This window comes from Labeo rohita, chromosome 8 (assembly GCF_022985175.1).
Source record: "Labeo rohita strain BAU-BD-2019 chromosome 8, IGBB_LRoh.1.0, whole genome shotgun sequence".
Taxonomy (NCBI): Eukaryota; Metazoa; Chordata; class Actinopteri; order Cypriniformes; family Cyprinidae; genus Labeo; species Labeo rohita.
Window position 1 is genome coordinate 19951623 of NC_066876.1, and position 21057 is coordinate 19972679.

The window sequence follows — 21057 nt, forward strand, 5'->3', positions numbered from 1 at the left end:
AAGTAAATTTGATATATAGTCTGCAGAATTAATTTAGTTAAAACATGTATACACACACACACACACACACATACAAATATATATATATATATATATATATATATTTTTTTTTTTTTTTTACACAAGACAGGGTTTAACAGAGGGCAAATGTCTTTCAACAAAACATTTTGCAGCATTATATATAATGCCAGTAATATGTGTTAAAAGGGCACATTTTCTGCCTGCATGGGAGTCTGTGTAATTATTTTAATTGGTTTTTATAGAGCACGCAGTGCATCCATTGGCAACAGCTAAAGCCCAGGGGAGCCTGTGTGAAGTCCACAGGATTGCACTCACTGCATTAATGCCTAAGCAACGCAGAGTAACTGTAATTATTTAAAAAAAAAAAAACATGGAAAAGACAAGACCTTGGGTCTGAATTCCTGTCACAGACACAGATAATAAATAGATCACAAGTCTTAAATAATGAATTACCCCTCCTCTGTATGCGCACTATGCAAAAGGGTTAGGGTTAGGGAATGTATTAGATGGCCTAGTACCACCATCCAGCAAAGAGCTATGAATGAAAGCACAGGGCCTGCCAAATACACGCACATCCAAGCATCCATGTGTGGGTGCACTGTACATCTCTAGAGCATGTAAGAGGCTGTTTACATACAGTATGACGTGTTCTAATGTCCATCTGCAGTTTTACTTTTATATAACATATTTATCCATCCATAGTGTATATAGTGGCCTCAAAATACGAGCATTGAAGTCTGACGTGGAAGAGAAGAAATGGTTGAATAAAGTTATTTTTGTTTACTTTGCACACAAAAAGTATTCTCATAGCTTCATAATATTAAGACTGAACCACTGATGTCACATGGATTATTTTAAAGATATTCTTACTACCTTTCTATGCCTTGAGCATAGTATCTGTGTTGCTGTCTGTGCAGTGTCAGAAAGCTCTCTGATTTCATCAAAAATATCTTCATTTGTGTTCCAAAGATGAATGAAGATCTTACAAGTTTGAAACGACATGAGGGTGAGCAATAAATGACAAAATTGTAATTTTTGGGTGAACTAACTAGGGCTGCAATGATTTCTCAATTCTATTTGAGTAACTGATTTTTAAAAATACTTGATTGCATTTTGCCTGTGTCGAGTAATCAGCAAAATACCAGAAGTGGCGCGTTCCACATATTAAACCCATTTAAAAATCATAATAAATCATAATGCTATTAAGAATTCACAAATGCTACGATTCAATTAGTTAAATAAATATATGTGATGCAGGCTTAATATATGGGCTTTAATTATTTATATGCATGTAGGTTACATACGTGCATATCAGAGCAGCCTGGTTCACAGTAAATGGTGCTACAAAATCTGCTATCATTTACAAGTGTGGACTGTCTCAAACTTCATTTCTGCATGTTGTTGTGAGGACGGGTTTATTATAGCGTTCATCTGGGAATTCAGTGTGCGCTATTTCATCGGCTTTGTAAGGTAAATCATTTATAAACCTACGCAAACACAAGAGAATACATCAATATATCTCTCGATATGACAACTGTTCTTCACAATTTCAAAATAAAGGTTTAAACTTTTACTCTGAGTTTACATGTTTTAATGTCCACGTATTCAAGAAATTACAGTGGCTGTAGCTTTTCTATCATAAGGAAATGGACAAATATTAAAAGATTAAGTAGAGATTTGAATTAAATGTTGTTTAGTCAATATTAAACAAAGATTAGATCACAGAGTAAAGTGTAAAAAACAACTGTCAGGCTGTTGGCGTCCTCTGCAGGCATTTGTTGTGTAATGTAGCTCTGTTTTTAATAATACATTATGTATTTTAACAGATTTGTTCTTGTAAAACCATATTACTTGCTTATGATACTTTATTTGAACTAATTATTATTGCCTCATTGCTATTATATATGTATTTTAAGTCATTTTAAAGACTATTGTTCACTTAGGTCTCTTTTTATTACTACAAAAATTAATTAGAAAGATCTGATTAGAATCAGAACCAGATCAGAATAATCGTCAGATTACTCAATTACCAAGATAATCGTTAGTGACAGCCCTAGAACCAACCCTTTAATATTTACACTTTTTATACGCATTATTTTCATTAAAAAAAAACTGTCAAATCTAGAGATGTTTTTACCGTATTCTATTACATGGCCGTTCAAACACAACTTGACCAAAATGAGACAATATGGAGACTTCAGAAAGTTCAGTGCTGAGCACATGACACCAGCATCTTAGTGATTATGAAGCTGGGTATCGGCCAAACAAAACTCCATGACAGCTGCACAGGTACTACTGCTTCACCTAACCACATCCATTACAATCTAAGTTCCAGTAATCTACATCCTTTTGACTGATCGATTGACTGGTGGCTATTTTAAAGAAGCAACTCAACCATGTGGAACTGGCTGACAGTGGTAGACAGATGACAGAGGACAGTGAAGTTAAGAGGAACACTGGAACAACTGGATCAACAACAATGTCAAGCCTTTATGCATAAGTATATGCACTCCATTGAAAACCATATGACCAGAGAGCAATTAACCACAGCTTGAAAAGCAAAGGCACCTTACGCTGATGAAGCTGAAGAGAGCATCTCATTCACTTCTCTCTAAGAGCATTATGATTATCTGCAGCACTTCACACCTCACACACCTCCTAAGTGACTCCATACATCACGTCTAAACACCAAGATGTTCATTGAGAGATTCTCAATACTCCTCATATTTATGAGCCAGTGTCTGTATCATTCTGCTTTCCATTATCTGACAGAATAGGGTCTGGCAAATTCAGCCTTGCCTTCTTTTGACATATCCCTAACCTGACTGCTATGCAGAAATTTTTTAATTGCCATACATGCAGAATACCAATGCCTGCTCTGCTTGTGAGGATCTCATTAGAAACATTTTCACCTACAAAGAGTTTTTAAGCCTCAGCTCAAAAAACAGTTTGCATGTCAGATTTTAAGCAAAAATATGGCAACCTCAACCCACATCAAAGTAAAATTATTTATAATTTAACGATTGTTCACTTAAAAACTACCAGTTTAAATTTTTTTGAAATATCTGTAATCTGTAGTATCTGTAGTATTTTATCATAAAAAAGTACTACCATTCGAAAGTAAAATATAATGTTTCTCTTATTCTCACCAAGGCTCCATTTATTTTAGATAAAATCTATTTTAAAAATCACAATATTGTGACATATTAATTTAATAATAACAATAATAGTAAAATTATTTTTTGTAACATATTTCAGAATTGTATTTATTCCTGTGATGGCAAATCAGAATTTTCAGCAGCCATTACTTAATTTATAATGTTACATGATCTATCAGAAATCAATTAGTGCTCAAGAAAGATTTCTTTATTTTCTTTTTACTTTCAGATTATTTTATTAATTCTTAATTTTTTATTTTCTTTGCTAATTTATTTTCAGCATTTATTTAGCAAAAAAAAAAAAAATATATATATATATATATATATATATATATATATATATATATATTTAAAATGGAATCTTTTTTAACATTGTAAATGTTTTACAGTCACTTTTGATAAATTTAATAATACCTGAATAAAAATATTAATTTCTTTAAAATAAAAAATCTGACTCCAATCTTTTTAACAGTAATACAAGAGGACACATAAGAACAAGTAAATGTTAGATATAGTGCTGGGCAACGATTAATGGCATCCAAAATAAAAGTTTTTGTTTATGTAATATATGTGTGTACTGTGTATATTTATTCTGTATATATAAATACACACACATACAGTATATATTTTGAAAAAAATATTTACATGTATATATTTATACTCATATAATTTATATTATATAAAAATGTATTTAATATATAAACAATATATATTTTCTTAAATATATAAATATGTGTGTACATATATATACATAATAAATATATACATACAAACTTTTATTTTGGATGTGATTAACCGCAATTAATCGCTGCGCAGCACTAGTTAGATATTAACATAATAATTCAATTTTTTTTGTACTTGAAATCATCTCTACCTCAGGGCTGTTTACTAACTTTCGGCAGGGCGGCATGAGATCACAGTCTTTCCTGTGGAACCAAACTGGAGTCACTGAACTGAATACAATAAATACATAAATGAATCAAAAACAAGATATTCCAGTGGCCTAAATTTGAGAACCGCAGAAAGAAAAGAGCTCCTCTCACATTCCGACTGAAACGGAGAGAAAATGAGCAGTAACATCATTAGCCATTGTATTTACAGGGGCTGTGTTTCAATGCTTTTAGTCCTCAACCAAAGCCCTGTAAGATGAGCATGATGGGAAATGTTTGCTTAGACTTTGGAGAGAGTTGACAGACAAGCAGAGCTACATTGCATGGTCTGTTTTATATTGTGATAATTCCTCAACCTGGGCTGTGTCCTCTTTAATCCCTGGGTATGATCACGTTACCAGAATGACTCAATTTAGTGACTAGTTCACACAGGCAGGGATGATCTTGAATGACTGTGCACTTCTCTAGCTGCCTGTACTACTGAAATGTTCTCTAGGGGGCGCCCATGTTTACAGCATGCTGAGGGTTGTAGATCTTGCACAGCACATACTAAAGTCCCTCAGCCAACACAGAAAAACTGAACAAGTTTAATTCAAATTATACGAGTGGGTGGGAATAAAACATATTGAAACATTGAAAGGTTATTCCACCATTACAGGTTATAAGGCATAACCTGTATAGAAACAAATGCATCTGATTTGCAATCTCAAAATAAGGTTCCTTTGGGTCAGAAAGCTCTCAGGTTTTATCAAAAATATCTTAATTTGTGTTTTGAAGAAGAACAAAGGTTCTACAGAATTAGAATGACATGTGGGTGAATAATTAGTGACAGAATTTTCATTTTTGGGTGAATTATCTCTTTAGATGTGTCCTTTTTAACTGTTCTTGTGTCTTATATGGCTGCAGTGTCCTTGGTTGAGAGTTATGGGATCCCAAGTGAATTAACTGCGCACTGCAGCAGGACATGACCCCATCCAGAACATTGCAAGGTGTTTCATCCTGTTAGTCTATGGCTTCCTTTGACTAATGAGCTGTTGAGGACAACAGACCCATTCTCAAGATGCCTCTTATGCCTGAAAATATCAGGCTGTAAGCACAACAGAGCGCATTTGCCCTGAATATGTCCTATATAGTTACAGCCCTGCAGAGTGCCAAATAGATATTTATAAGCCCAACACTGGGTACTGCAAAAATATAACAACCCATAAAAAATAAAATAAACCAGCAAATACACAACACTTTTAAACTACACCACACTGCTATAGTTCAGGGTCGCATGATTTTTTTCAAATATTTTGAAAGAAATATGCTCACCAAGACTGCATTTATTTAAAATAGCCGTTTTCTATTTAAATATATACTAAAATGATTTATATATTTATGAATGTCTTTACTGTCACTTTTGCTGTACAAAAGTATTAATAAAACAACTTACAAACTTTTGAACGGTAGGGTATGCAAGAGGGTACAAATTACTATTATTTTTAAACAATGTGGAATGACTTGTGCCATAAATTATGTAATTTTAAAGGTGGCATATCATAAAAATCCAACTTTTTTCGTGTTTAAATGCTATATTTGTGTCCCCAGTACATCTACCAACCCAGAAAAAGACAACCCAGTAACCTTGTTCTGCAAACATGAAAAAACTAGCGTGTCAGATTTCATTTGTGATGTAGTAGGGGGATCTTATTATAATATTTTCGCCCCCTTAATCTGCATGTTTCCACTCACGGCGCCATGTTTTTAAAAGTGACAATGGTGTAGAGGTCGACCGATTTATCGGTTTTGCCGAAAAAGGCAAAAGGCAAAAATCCATGCCGATAGTTTTTTCTGGGTTGGGTCCGTTGCTGGAGCGGCTGAGAAGGTCGTCATTATCCAGCAAAGTCCCTATAGTCTTTGTTATACAGCAGGAGACCGGCCTCTAGTGGCGGAAATCACTGACAGCACGTGTCGTTTGTTTAGACACGTGACACTGCACTTCAAAGGCAGATATAAAACATGGACAACATAACGGTGTGTACAGTATACCGTAATGTATTGTCGCACGGTGAAGAATTACACAACCAGGTGATGACAGTGCAAGCCCCGGAGGGTGGATTTTATTGACAGTTCAAATAAAAACGTGCAATAAACTCTGTTGCCTTTCCCCTGTGCGTGCTGCTGTGCTCTCTGTGCTCGGTGCTTGTCTCAGTGGGGGTGAGGCCGATCAGGTCACGAGCTGCTGTCTGTGGGTACAAGGGAGAAAGAGCGTTAGTGTCTGTCACCATGAGGAGAGCGATCTCCCCGTCTGTGCTTCCAGCAGCTCTTCTTATCCGGCCAGGTAAGTGGCTGCAGCTGTGCCTGATCGGCGTGTGATGGCGTGTTGCAGGTGTGGTGAATCCGTTGCCAGGGCGACGCTGACGAGAGCTCGGGAGACGTGTCACACTCCCCCCCCCTAAGCGTCGAGCTGGTCCTGCAACGAGAGACGTTAGCGTAGTATGGGGAATATAGGGGGGGGCGGGGAGTGCGCCCTGACAGACCTGCAAAAGCTCACCACAGCCTGGAGAGTCCGTCTGCGTTTGCGTTGTCGGCCCCGGCCCGGTGTTTCACTGCGAAGTTGAAGTCCTGGAGCGCAAGGAACCACCGCGTCACTCTGGCGTTGGTGTCTTTAGCTCGGGACATCCACTGTAGGGGGGGCGTGGTCTGTCAACAGAGTGAAGCGGCGGCCCAGCAGGTAGTAACGCAGTTCCAGGACTGCCCACTTGATGGCCAGGGCTTCCTTCTCCACGGCGGCATACTTGGACTCTGCTGTGGTCAGCTTCCTGCTGATGTACACGACTGGATGTTCCTCGCCCTCCTGGACCTGGGAGAGGACCGCGCCCAGGCCCGTGTCGGAAGCGTCGGTTTGCAGCAGGAAGGGGCAGCTGAAATCCAGAGCTCGGAGGACCGGCTCGGAGGTGAGGGCGGCCTTGACCCTCCGGAATGCCTCTTCACGTGCTGCGTTCCACTGCACCTTCTCCGGCTGCCCCTTCCTTGTCAGGTCTGTCAGGGGAGATGCTAGCGTAGAGAAGTTAGGAATAAAGCAGCGGTAGTACCCCGCCAACCCCAAGAAAGCTCGCACCTGGGTCTTGGTCCTAGGAAGGGGGGCGTTGAGGATGGCCTCCACTTTCCGCTGCTGAGGCCGGATCAGCCCCCGGCCGACTTGGAACCCCAGGTACTGAGCTTCTGCGAGGGCAAGATGGCATTTGCGGGGGTTGGCGGTAAGCCCAGCCCGGCGTAGTTCCGTCAGCACCCTCCGCAGCCGTCCCAGATGTTCCTCCCAGGTCTCCGAGTGTATGGCGACGTCGTCAAGGTACGCCGCAGCATAGGACTGGTGGGGGCGGAGCAGGACGTCCATCATGCGTTGGAAGGTCGCCGGCGCCCCGTGGAGGCCAAAGGGGAGGGTCCGGTATTGCCAGTGGCCACTAGGGGTGGAAAAAGCAGTTTTAGGTTTAGCGGATTTAGTGAGTGTTACTTGCCAGTACCCCTTTGTGAGATCGAGTGTTGAAATGAACCGGGCCCTCCCCAGGCGTTCCAGCAACTCATCCACACGGGGCATGGGGTAGCTGTCAAACTCGGAGACCTCGTTGAGACGGCGGAAATCATTACAAAAGCGGAGGGAGCCGTCGGGCTTAGGTACCATTACGATGGGGCTGGACCAGGCGCTGCGAGATGGCTCTATTATTCCTAACTTCAGCATCTCTTGGATCTCATCCTCAATGGCCTGTCTCCGAGCCTCGGGGACCCGATAGGGCCGCTGCCTGACAATGACCCCGGGTGGCGTGCGGATATCATGCTCGATGATGGAGGTCCGCCCAGGGCGAGTCGAGAACACATCGGAGAACTGACTGACCAGCTGTTGTAGCTCGGTACGTTGGGCGGCCGAAAGTTCTCCTCCCATGTCGACAACCACGGGATCGGTGACGGCGAGTGCGGCAAGCTGGTCCCTGGTTCCCACCCAACGCTTTAGTAGGTTGATGTGATAAATCTGTTCCTCTCTTCGTCTTCCAGGTTGGCGCAGACGGTAAGTTACCGGTCCAATTCTTTCCGTGATGGTGTATGGCCCCTGCCAGGTTGCGAGGAACTTACATGCGCTGGTGGGAACGAGTACCATTACCCGGTCACCAGGATGGAACTCCCATGGTTGCGCCACCCGGTCGTACCGGCGTTGTTGGGACTGCTGCGCCTTCGTCAGATGTTCCTTGACCAATGGCATGACCCTCTCGATCCGCTCGCGCATCTCTCTGACGTGTTCGATCGTCGAGCGGAGAGGTGCCGGCTGCTGCTGCTCCCATGCCTCCTTGGCGACATCCAGGAGCCCTCTAGGCTGCCTGCCAAAGAGGAGTTCAAATGGAGTGAACCCGGTGGAGGCTTGGGGAACTTCGCGGATTCCAAATAGAACATACGGAATCAGCAGGTCCCAATCCTTTCTATCTTCAGCAGCCACTCTCTTTAACATCTGTTTAAGGGTCTGATTAAAACGTTCGACCAGGCCGTCCGTTTGAGGGTGGTATATCGTGGTCCTGAGCTGTTTTACCCGCAGCAGCCGGCAGAGGTCAGCCATGAGTCTTGACATGAAGGGGGTCCCTTGGTCAGTCAGTATCTCGGAGGGGATGCCGACACGGGTGCAGAGGAGAAACAGCTCTTGTGCGATGTTCTTAGCGGTGGCTTTCCGTAGGGGGATGGCTTCGGGATACCTGGTTGCGTAATCCACCACCACTAGGATGTGCTCGTGGCCCCGGGCAGACTTTGGCAGCGGCCCTACCAGATCCATTCCAATCCGCTCGAAGGGCACCTCAATGATGGGTAGCGGAATCAGCGGGCTGGGGGGAGGCATTCGGGGTGCTGTTCGTTGGCAGGTTGGGCACGCTTGACAGAATCTTTTGACATCTCCATCGAGGCCGGGCCAGTGAAAACGATCACGGAGACGCTGGACGGTGTTGGCTGCTCCCAGATGCCCGGCCATTGGATGCGCGTGTGCCAACTCCATTACCACTTCCGTTTTGCTCTTCGGGACTACTAGCAGCTGTTTCCTCTCCCCCCTCCGCTCTGCGACACAGTACAACAGGCCGTTTTGGACAATGAAATGCGGGAGAGGATGGGGTGCAGGCTGATGTTCCTGGCCTTCAAGTACACGCACTTGGTTCCAGCAGTTTTTAAGTCGATCATCTTCTCTTTGTGCCTTGGCAAAAGAGCCCCCTCCTGTTACCTGCTGGAACACGTCAAAGAACACGTTAGAATTTTGGGAGGGGGACTCACCATCTCTCCCGCTGTCCGAAGCTAACAGGGCCGGGCGTGGTGGTTTCCTTCCGACTCTGCGCTGCTGGCGGCTCCCGGTCAAGCGGGCTGGCTGGGTGCTGTAGCGGAGAAGCTGATCAAAGCCGGGCCAGTCTCTTCCAAGCAGTAAGGGGACCGGTAGGTCCTCAATGATCCCCAGTTCTACAGGCCAGGAGCCGGTGGCTGCAGCTATGTTGACACGCCGCGCTGGGACATGGCGGGTGTCACCGTGGACACACGTGATGGGTAATAACGCTTTAGAGTTTTGGCGGGGTTGCAGGATGGCGGCTTGGGCGAGACTGATGGTGCTGCCAGAGTCTAGGAGGGCGATGACTGGGCGTCCGTTCAGCTTGACCTCCGCTCGCGGTGCACCTCGTGGCGGCTCTCGATGAACAATACAGCCAGCCAGCCAAGCTCGTGCAGGTGGTAGAGGTTCCTCGGTGGGCATGGGTTCATCGGCGGGGCCGGGAGCTGCGGGCCTGTGCACGTGTCGCGAGGTGCCCTCCGGCGTGTGCCGCTCCTGGACCACCCTCCGAGGGAAGGACAGTGCTCGCTCCCCTGGGTCACGGTGATGCGCTGCCTCCGCCAACTCGATGGATTCAACCAACTCTGCGACGGTGGAGGGGTTCCTCATGCCCACCGCTCTTCTTGCGGCAGGGGGAAGAGCTCTGAGGAACCGGTCAATGATGACACGCTCCGCTACCTGGATGACGGTGGGGTTTCCAGTCAACAACCAGTGATGGGCGAGTCGGGCAAGTTCGGCAGCTTGGGCGCGGGCTGGGCGGCGAGCTTTGTACTCCCAGTCTTGAAACAGTTGGGCGGCAGAAATCGGGGAGAGACCTAGGCGGCCGAGAATTTCTCGCTTCAGGTCGTCGTAATTCTCCATAGAGTCAGCGGGTAGTGCGAAGTAAGCCCTCTGCGCCTCGCCCGTGAGCAGCGGACCCAGCAACCGCGCCCATTCCTCTTTGTCCCATCCTTCCCGGACGGCAATCGTCTCAAACATCTGCAGATAAAGTTCTACATCATCATGACTTGTTAACTTTTGCATAAGTTGGGTCACCTTAACCCGTGGGTCGGGTAGCGGAGTGTGCTGAGCGTTGGAGAGGCGGAGAGCAGCGAGTCCTTCCTCCGTCGCCCCCTGGCGGCTAGCAATGTGCTCCATTATTTGCTGTTGTCGTACACTGACTTCGGTGAGACACTTTAAGATTTCCTCCATGCTTGGGGAGGAGCACTGTCCGGTTTTCCGGTGCACTGAAAAAAATTAACAAATAAGGGAAAAAAAAAATCAGTCTTCGGAACGGCGGGGTTGTGTAATTCTTCACTGCAATGCCCGCATTCTCCACCAGATGTCGCACGGTGAAGAATTACACAACCAGGTGATGACAGTGCAAGCCCCGGAGGGTGGATTTTATTGACAGTTCAAATAAAAACGTGCAATAAACTCTGTTGCCTTTCCCCTGTGCGTGCTGCTGTGCTCTCTGTGCTCGGTGCTTGTCTCAGTGGGGGTGAGGCCGATCAGGTCACGAGCTGCTGTCTGTGGGTACAAGGGAGAAAGAGCGTTAGTGTCTGTCACCATGAGGAGAGCGATCTCCCCGTCTGTGCTTCCAGCAGCTCTTCTTATCCGGCCAGGTAAGTGGCTGCAGCTGTGCCTGATCGGCGTGTGATGGCGTGTTGCAGGTGTGGTGAATCTGTTGCCAGGGCGACGCTGACGAGAGCTCGGGAGACGTGTCACAGTATGTTTTCATGTCATTACTAAGCAATGAATTTGTTGACTAGATGCTGCATTAGTGAGGAAAGGACAGCAGTATACTTTTGCCCATTTGGTGATCAAATAAAGTCTTGTAGACGCGTCCAGTGTGTGTGATACCGGATCTTCTAGACGTGGCACTGCACTTTTGTCTATTGTGTGACTAACATATTTTTATATTTTGATTAGATTACCACAAATGTTCTAGAATAGAAGCAGTTAAATTGTGAAAGTACACAATATCCATATGTATGCAATTTCAATACTGTGGCCTTTGTGTAGATATTTAAAGATGGCCATCTTTACACTGTGTGCATAATTATTAGGCACGTTGATATTCTGGTCATATTTTTTTACCAAGCACATTTTACCAATTCCAAACCACATCAATCTTAATAACTACTATTAATTTTGTATTTAATCATTTATACATGATATATATTTGTCCATGAAGGCTGGAAGTGAAAAACTCCTTATATTCAGGTTATGCATAATTATTAGGCACGTTTTCTTTTACATATAAATAAGCCAAAAAAGAGATTTAACCCAGACTGAAAAGTCAAAAATTATTAAATGCCCAAGAGAAGGATGCAAAACTAATGCAATACTAGAATTTGCAAAGTTAAGGCTTGACCACTGGACAGAGAAATGCTCGCTGGGTCAGCAGGGTAAGAAAAAAAATGGTGGAGAAGAAAAGACACGTTAACTGCAAAAGAATTAAGAATTAAAGTAAAGAATTAGCTGTGAAACCATCAGGAACCATTTAGTCTCCAGCGCTACCATTTTCCAGAGCTGCAACCTACCTGGAGTCTTCAGAAGTTCAATGTGTCAGGTTCTCAGAGACTTTGCTCGAGAAAAAAACCTAAAAAAGGACCCTCACTTAATAAGAATAACATTCTGAAGTGTTAAGAAATACATGAAGACAGTTTTTTATAGGCTTTATAGACAGATAAGTTGAGAGTGACTCTTGAAGGACCAGCACCACATCCTCTTGTACTTCTGATTCAAGAATTTGTCTTCCAGAATCTAGCAGTACATTTTGGGAGTTCATGTTTAGGTCTGTCTCCTATCCTGAAAAGTCTGACTTGCAGAGATGGACTAAAATGAACTCCCAAAACTTACTGCCAGATTTTGGATGATAAATTCTTGAAAGAGTGGTATAAGAGGATTTGATGCTGGTCCTTCAAAAGTCACTCTCAACTTATCTGTCTATAAAGCCTATAGAAAACAGTCTTCATGTATTTCACAACACTTCAGCATGTTATTCTCTTTAAATGAGGGTCATTTTTTAGGATTTTTCACCCAAGAAAAGTCTCTGAGAACCTGACACATTGAACTTCTGAAGACTCCAGGTAGGTTGCAGCTCTGGAAAATGGTGGCGCTGGAGACTAAATGGCTCCTGATGGTTTCACAGCTAATTCTTCACTTTAATTCTTAATTCTTTTGCAGTTAACGTGTCTTTTCTTCTCCACTGTTTTTTTCTCACCGTGCTGGTTTCTCTGTCCAATGGTCAAGCCTTAACTTTGCAAATTCTAGTATTGCATTAGTATTGCATCCTTCTCATGGGCATTTAATAATTTTTGACTTTTCAGTCTGGGTTAAATCTCTTTTTTAGCTTTTTTATATGTAAAAGAAAACGTGCCTAATAATTATGCACACCTGAATATAAGGAGTTTTTCACTTCTAGCCTTCATGGACAAATATATCACGTATAAATGATTAAATACAAAATTAATAGCAGTTATTAAGATTGATGTGGTTTGGTAAATTGGTAAAATGTGCTTGGAAAAAAAATATGACCAGAATATTAGCGTGCCTAATAATTATGCACACAGTGTAGCTTGATTGTTGATGTAATGGTAACACTTTACAATATGAGTCCATTTGTAACATTAAGATTGATCAAAGCTGTAGAATAGAAGTATCGTTCCTTTTTAGAGTGTTAATTTCAGCATTTACTGATATATTTTAAACATTTTAGTTGCTTTTGTTAACATTAATGAACAATGAACTAACTGTAATGATCAATATATAATCAATATTAATATTTTTATTCATTTACAATGTATGGTTTAGCAGGCTACTTTTTTTAATAGTATAACACTATTTATGTTCCGTTCAGTATTCATTTTAAAAACTATTGCTCGATTAATAGGTATCAGCTAGTGTGGTCCGACCAAGTTATCAGTATCGGTAAAATCCAATATCGGTCGACCTCTACGATGGAGTCCCAGCCTCAGAGGAGACAAGAGAGCAGTGGATTTATTTATGTATTTACTGTATATTATGCTGTTGCAACACAGATCTAATATAAACATGCCATTTCTTTCCCAGCTCTTTACCTGGGAAAGAGCTGGGAACATAACCAACTTTTTTTTGTTTGCTCACATGCCGTGTGACAGCCGCTTTCTGTGCATGTGCATCAGATGTGTGTGCTCAGAAAATACATGATATGGCTTTCAAATGCATGATTTCAGCACGATAGACATGATAATCAAAACCAAACAGCTTGTTTGCATTTAAACAGACAAGCATGAAAACACTGTGTTTCTGCTTCCACTCAAAACAGGCATTTTCAAAACAATATAATAAATGACCTGTGGGGTATTTTGAGTAGAATCCTCACAGACACATTCTGGGGACACCTGAGACTTACATTACATCTTGTAAAAAGAGGCATAATAGGTCAACTTTAAAGTGCGCAAAAGCATAAAGCTTTCAATGAACAACCACCATTGTCTATACAGCCTACTAAATTGCAATGGTCAACCATATCTAATGTTTGTCAGGTCTCTTATATTTTTTTTTAATGGAAAAGCTGCTCAATTTCCCTCCAGGGATCGATAGTTTCTTATTATAACAGAACACCAAAGGTTGATATTCAATACCACATGCAAAATGAAGAGTTTGAGATTACAGAGGAGGATTTTAGTAAGCGAGAGGAAGGTTATTCTCATGCATTGAACTGAAGGTTAAAGCAATAAATCGTCGGCTTGACTGCAGGTTTGTTTAACGGAGCTCTCTACACAAAGACTCAAGGCTATTGGCAGTCTTTGACAGGCCTGCTAGATTTCATTACCTGATTTGTGAGGTTATGAAGATGCATTGTGTAGTAAACATTACTGTTTAGCCTTGCAGGCAGATTTAAATACAGTGGAAAAACAATGCCTCCCACACCTTACAACAAGTTTACTTTCAAATTGAAGGTATTTTTAGGGTAGAACAATACTATTCAATAGGTTACGCCAAGATTCAGCCATTGTACGGTAAGCATCAACATTGTACACCAGCAAGTAAACAATTCTGCAGTATTTACAAACAGAAAACTGTTTCAGTTTTTTGAGCGATGCACATTATACAAAACTATCCTTAAAAAAAACAGCATTCAAAGCATTCAAAGAAAGTAATCTGATGTGAAGCACTACATGCTTCCCTGCTTTCCAGAAGAAAAAGAGAAAGCATTTCATAATAAGAGTGTTGATCTTACATTCATGAAAGCATGACATTGTAGCAGACATCTGACCCTTAGTCATTCATTCTGCACAAATCCATACACACAGATTTAAACTCACAGGAATGCACACACACACCTTAATCACAATCCTTAATCTCTTTCCTCTTAGCGAGTCCATATTGTACACGTGTGTGTGAGTGTGTTTCTGTGAGAAGAGAGACAGCTAGTCTAGGGCAGGATGGAAGTTCTCACTTTAGATAGATGTTGGCTGCTTATTATAAACTTAATGCCAGCAAGCATGTTGGAGGAGACCAGCTGTTTGTTCTCTGGACAAACTGCCAGTCACATCCTGTCCAGTCTCTTGGTCTAACACAGTTTGATTACATTATTTGGCCATAGTCTTTCTTAAAAATAATAAATAATAAAAAACAACTTACAGATGAAAAGACAAAACAGAAGCCTGCAATTATTGCAAAAATAGACAATATTGTCATATACTTACCCTGGTGTTGGTCCAAACCAGTGTGACTGCATCATGGCATTTGTCACTATCAAGCTCCAAAAAACACAAAAGTAGTTCATATGATTTCCGTGTGTGTTATTGCGTTATTCCAAGTCTCATATGATATATATAAAAAAGGACCAAAATTTAAGTCGTTATTTACTAAAAAGAACTGCGCTCTTCCCGCGTTGGAATGTGGCGCGTGCTTGAACTTCTGTTTGTTTACACTGGCACAGCTCAGTGAGCATGCTCAACACCATATAAGGAAATAAAGGCGGAGCAAAGGAAATGGAAATCTCATTGGTTCCCATGCTTATCGTCAATGCAGTTTTTTTGGGTTTTTGTGTTTATTTTACATCAAGGTAGATTTTGATGTGTCAAAGTGACTATCTCTGTGAATATACTAAGCGATTTTGCTAAATTAAAATTTTGTGTAACATATTATATAGAATTCTTAGCATCCCATTGATGTGATAATTGTAAATTATGTGATAATTTAGTGAAATATTAAGATTCAAAATCCTGAATGTGAATTAACTTGAAGAGTAGGCCTACTTTAGTTATCATATGAGGCTATAACAGGGATGTGCAACGTTGGTCCTAGAGTGCTGACATCCTGCAGAGTTTGGTTCCAAAAAAAAGCCTGCAGCCCTAGTAATTCTGAAGACCTTGATTAGCTTGTTGTGTGTGTTTGATTAGGGTTGGAGCTAAACTCTGCAGGACAGTGGCACTCCAGGACCGACGTTGCCTATCCCTGGGCAATACTGTTAGCATGATGTTACACTTACTGCCAGATGATGCAAGTTTGTTAAAATGGTAGGAGTGGGGTAATCTGAGCCAGTGGCTTGCACCTTCTTATTATTGTAAAGTATTATTTTACTGTAATTCTACATTATATTTCATTAATTTTAGACCAAACATTTTTGATTTTGTTTTTTTGTTGTTTTAAATTTGATTTTGTCAGTTGCACAGTCCATTCATTCAACAGTCAGGTCAGTTGCAGTACATTCATTCAGTAATTTATTTATTTGTTTATACAGTTGAGGTCAAAAGCTTACATCCCCCTTTCAGAATCTGCAAAATGTTAATTATTTTTTTAAGAGGGATCATACAAAATGCATGTTATTGTTTATTTAGTACTGACCTGAATAAGATATTTCACAAAGATGTTTACATATAGTGCACAAGAGAAAATAATAGTTGAATTTATAAAAATGACCCTGTTCAAAAGTTTACATCCCCATGATTCTTAATACTGTGTTGTTACCTAAATGATCCACCGCTGTGTTTTTTTGTCCAGTGATAGTTGTTCATGAGTCCCTTGTTTGTCCTGAACAGTTAAACTGCCTGCTGTTCTTCAGAAAAATCCTTTAGGTCCCACAAATTGTTCGGTTTTTCAGCATTTTTGTGTATTTGAACCCTCTACGGCAATGACTGTACGCTTTTGAGATCTATCTTTTCTCACTGAGGACAACTGAGGGACTCATATGAGAGCTGAGGGTTGAAAACTTTTGAACAGAATGGAGATGTGTACATTTTTTTTATCTTGATCAAAATAAATAGTACTGCCCTTTAGAAGATACAGAACTTTTGATAGTTACATGTTTCCCAGAAGGCAAAATAAGTACATTCATCCTCATCTTTCAATTCAAAAAGTTTTCACCCCCCAGCTCTTTAATGCATGTTTTTTCCTTATATGTATATAATTCCTTATATGAACTGTATCTTTAAATAAAACCTTTAAGAAGTCATCCAACAATCCATTCAATTATCCAAACCTCTTTGTCCTTATTAGGGCTGCAGGGAGCTGGATCCTAACCAAGCATCTTGAGCCACAGGTGGGGAAAGTCCCTGAATGAATGGCTCAATTTACCCCACATGGGGGGCAAGTTGAGCCAAGACACTACTTTTCTCCGAAAAGGCATATTTTGAAATCAATCAGATCATTAAATCATTAGATCCAATATGATTATCACCCCACTGCCCCCTACATTAGACCAATACGTGATTTTTAACATTTATGTGGTTACATTACAATAATAAGGAAAGACACAAGTAAATCTTATCCGTCTCTAAGAATTTGCTTCTACTGTATTAGATGGCTGTATAGCACAGAATGTCAAAGATTAATGTGGGGGAAAGGATGTCACTAAAGCCCTTAAATCTCACCACAAGGCTGTGTGGCTGAGCACAAGATTACTACAGCTGAATAAGAGCTTTACTTAACACCATGAAACAAATCAGTGTAATATAACATAGCGGGACTGACAGAAAAAAAATCATGCTTTCTTCGCATTCTCTGAAGATAAACAGAGAAAACGCACAGCTGCTGTGCTCCTTTTACAGGCAGCAGATTCACAAGAGTGCAATAACTTTCTTTGATATATTCTTTTTTAAAAATGATTTATCTGACAAAAATTACGTAGATTATATAGAGATTAATGTGCTTTTTTCATGACACATACCTGCAAAATAATATGAAACCCTTTCTAAAGAACAGGAAAAAAAGAAGAGAAAGAGAGATTTCACATAAGTGTAAACCGATGCCATTCATCTTAAACATATGAAAAACAAACTGCTTCCCAAATCTGCACCTCCTGCTGAATGATTACGTAGAGGTATTGCAACTGAATAAAAACATTACAGCACAGTCTGTCTTCTGATTACATAAGCTCATAGTTGCCAGGGCCTTCAGGGACACATTGTGCCCATCACATGGACGGAACTCGCTCTGAAAGGACACTTGAGTTAAGATCCCTCTGATTTTAGGAAGTATTTTAAAGCTACAGTCATCCATTTGTCATTTAAGAGAGGCCAATGGAGCTTTGCAGGTCAGCCTCATTTTATTACCAAAGGAAATGTATTATATAGTGATTGTACTTTTTAAACTGTTAAAATATCAATATGTTGCACACAATACAATTTGTCTGAGATGTGTTTGAGATGTTGGACAAACTGTTCTCTATGTCTATCTCTTTGTGTCAAATTAAATACAGCATCTAAGGCCTATTGATGTAAAATTTCATTGTTGGGTTTTTCTCAACAGTGCCACATGTTCGTTAATGACACATAAGTTCTACATCCGCACAATGGGCTGCATTAATCCTGCAATTAGTGGGATAATTATCTTGTAAATCCACAAGCATCTGAGCCTTCAGTCAGAACACTTGGCGGTTTATTGCGCAATAATCAATAACGTTGGCTGTGATCCTCCTCAGTCATCACACACTTGCAGCCAGCTGAATGTTATGCGTAAGAGCGATGCATGTTGGGACAGAAATATAGGAGCTTGTTCTCTGTCATTAGTATACAGAGTAACACATTTCTACTCTTTTTCATCTGCATTACTGGACACAGCCATTGCATAATCAAACTAGTCATTATGTGAGGGGGTGGAGTCTACAGTCAGAGATCACAGCAGGAGAACATCATCTGGGCCGGTTCTTAAGAAAAAGCTGATGCTGGGGAAACTTTTGGCAGACGACCAGCTGCTATTGTCAACAAGAGAAAGCTCCGAATGAAAATTAAAACACAGACAGATATAGGGATATGAGGGTTCTTAAGAGGGTAAAATGATTGAATAAATTCTAGCTGAACATCCTAAATCCACCAAAATGCAACATCCTTTTTCTGTTCAGTTTTCCTTACATGACCTGCATGTGATTCACTTGTACAGTCTGGTCAGTATCAAAAGGGAAACGGATACTCTGGACGCTATGTGGTGAAATCATATTTATGATTTCTAATATGGCCATAATACGCACCCAGTCATATGACACAAGTCTTTACTAATTCCGTTGCCTTTGCATTCTGCACTTTGAGACACTCCCTGCTGTTTCATGTTTCCTGGGTGCATTTGCTGCAGTGACTTCCCTCCTATTTTTCATTATTCAAGCCTAGTGATAAATAAATAAAGACCACAGTCCAAGAAAAAAGCAGGCAGGAAACAGGACATTTGATCCTGCAATGAATTAAACCAGCAGGACACAGTATCGCTCTGTTATCGGTTTGTATCTCTGTTAAATAAGACACTTGTTGCCCTCACAGACGGGTCACTTAAACCCAGGTGTGCCTGTTTACGTGCAGATGCATCTGCAGGTTACAAAAGAACTTTAGTGTGTTTTGCTACTATTTTTCTTTACTATACTGACTTCTTTTTTGTCTGAATATTCAGCAATAATAAAAAACATCTTTTTTATTGTGTTTATATGTGTTTTTATTTATCCATTCAATCCTGAAAATGCCACAACAGACATATTTTAGTGAAAATATGATGGGCAGCTTGTGCTTAAAGAGATGTAAATTTGATCCTTTTTTGACAAGGTGGTATTTGGATGGTCAGATTTGATCAAATGTAGTCCTTTTAATATTTAAACTCTTGTCTGTGAATTTTGTGCCTTGTAAAGACCTACAGATATGAAAGCTGCTGATGGTATCTGAGGATAGATGGCTGGGTTATTACATTAGCCTGATTGGATGCTGCTGTACTGGAGAGAAATGGTTTTGTGGCCTGAAATGGCTTACAAATCTTCTCCCATGAGCAAATGCATTTCCTTTCTGGTAAAATCTCACTATCCCAAGCCAGAAGGCAATTCTACTTTCATAATCACAGTATTTGATAGTCTTTAATACTCCATAACAACCACTTTTGCCAACTGGAAATGTCACAGATAGGTAAGCCCAGTATACAGTTGAAAAAAATACGGGGCAGGATACTCTACTCACTAGTTTGCTTTTAAAGCCTTGTTGTGTTTATGTAAACTACTATAAAACAATAGAAACCATCACAGAATTTGTAAATTGGTTATAATGGGAATAATATTGGTTTTAATGGAAACAGTGCCTGCTGGTCTCTATTGATCATTGGTCGCCTTCTACTGGTGGCTTGTTAAAAACCACTAAATCCTAATGGAATATGTCCTAAAACACACTACAGGAAACCATTTTGTAATGGTTTTAATGGTTAAACGTTGATGGTTTATAATGTTCGTAATGGTATTTGTAGTGGAAACCATTAGAATTTCTGGGATGGTTTCTATTGTTTTGTCTTACTTACGTCAGGATTTGGTCAGTTACCCAGATGCGCAGCCATATTGGCGATACTTGGATGTAGAGGTCACATTAACCGAAAATTGTATTTAAAACTGTGAATTGGTAATCTACCGATTTGTTTTCCAAAATGCCAGCTATGGGTCAAAGTAAACCAAATGCTGTGGGGTAAGTTGAGCCAACACTTTAATTTACACCAATATAAGGCACTGAAATTAAGTTAAATCTCTAAAGTGTAAACTGGTATTTTAATGTGATTTTACACAAACTGGTTTAGTTTATCATATATATATTAGGGGTGTAACGATACATTGTCCGTACCGATACGTCACGGTACGGACATCTCAGTTCGGTGCATGAGGCCTTACAACGAATACAGGCAATTCACCCTCAATCCAGAAGGGGGTGCCCGCAGTAATGCAACGCTGTTTGATAACCGCTAACAGAAGAACAGCGAATGCCGTGAGTTGCGCATTTGAAAATAAAGCCCACTAGACAGTGACCATGTGCTGATTCTGAATGTGTCTCTCACTGACAAAGGAGTATAACGTTACTTTAAAGGCTTGCGCATTCAACTGTTTGCTAAATGGAGCTTTGTGCTCGTGTGTCCTATCTCATTCGGCAAAAATCCAAATATTCCATAATATTTCCATATTTGCGATGTATCCAAATGCTAAACTATTATTTAGTATGTAAATTATAGGCTGTTTTACTTCCAACGTTGAAACAATAAGGCGGGCGCGTTAGGTTCACTGTGTTTTATTTTGATAAAGTACCAACTGCGCTGTCAAGTTAGCAATGCTGGAAGCCTGGAACTGATAAGTTTTGTGTGTGTGTGCACCGGTGCGATTATTTTAACTGTTTCCCTATACCAGCAAAATCAACTTAAAACACACTCATTTATTGTCCTATTAATAATGCATCACTGTAAAATGTCT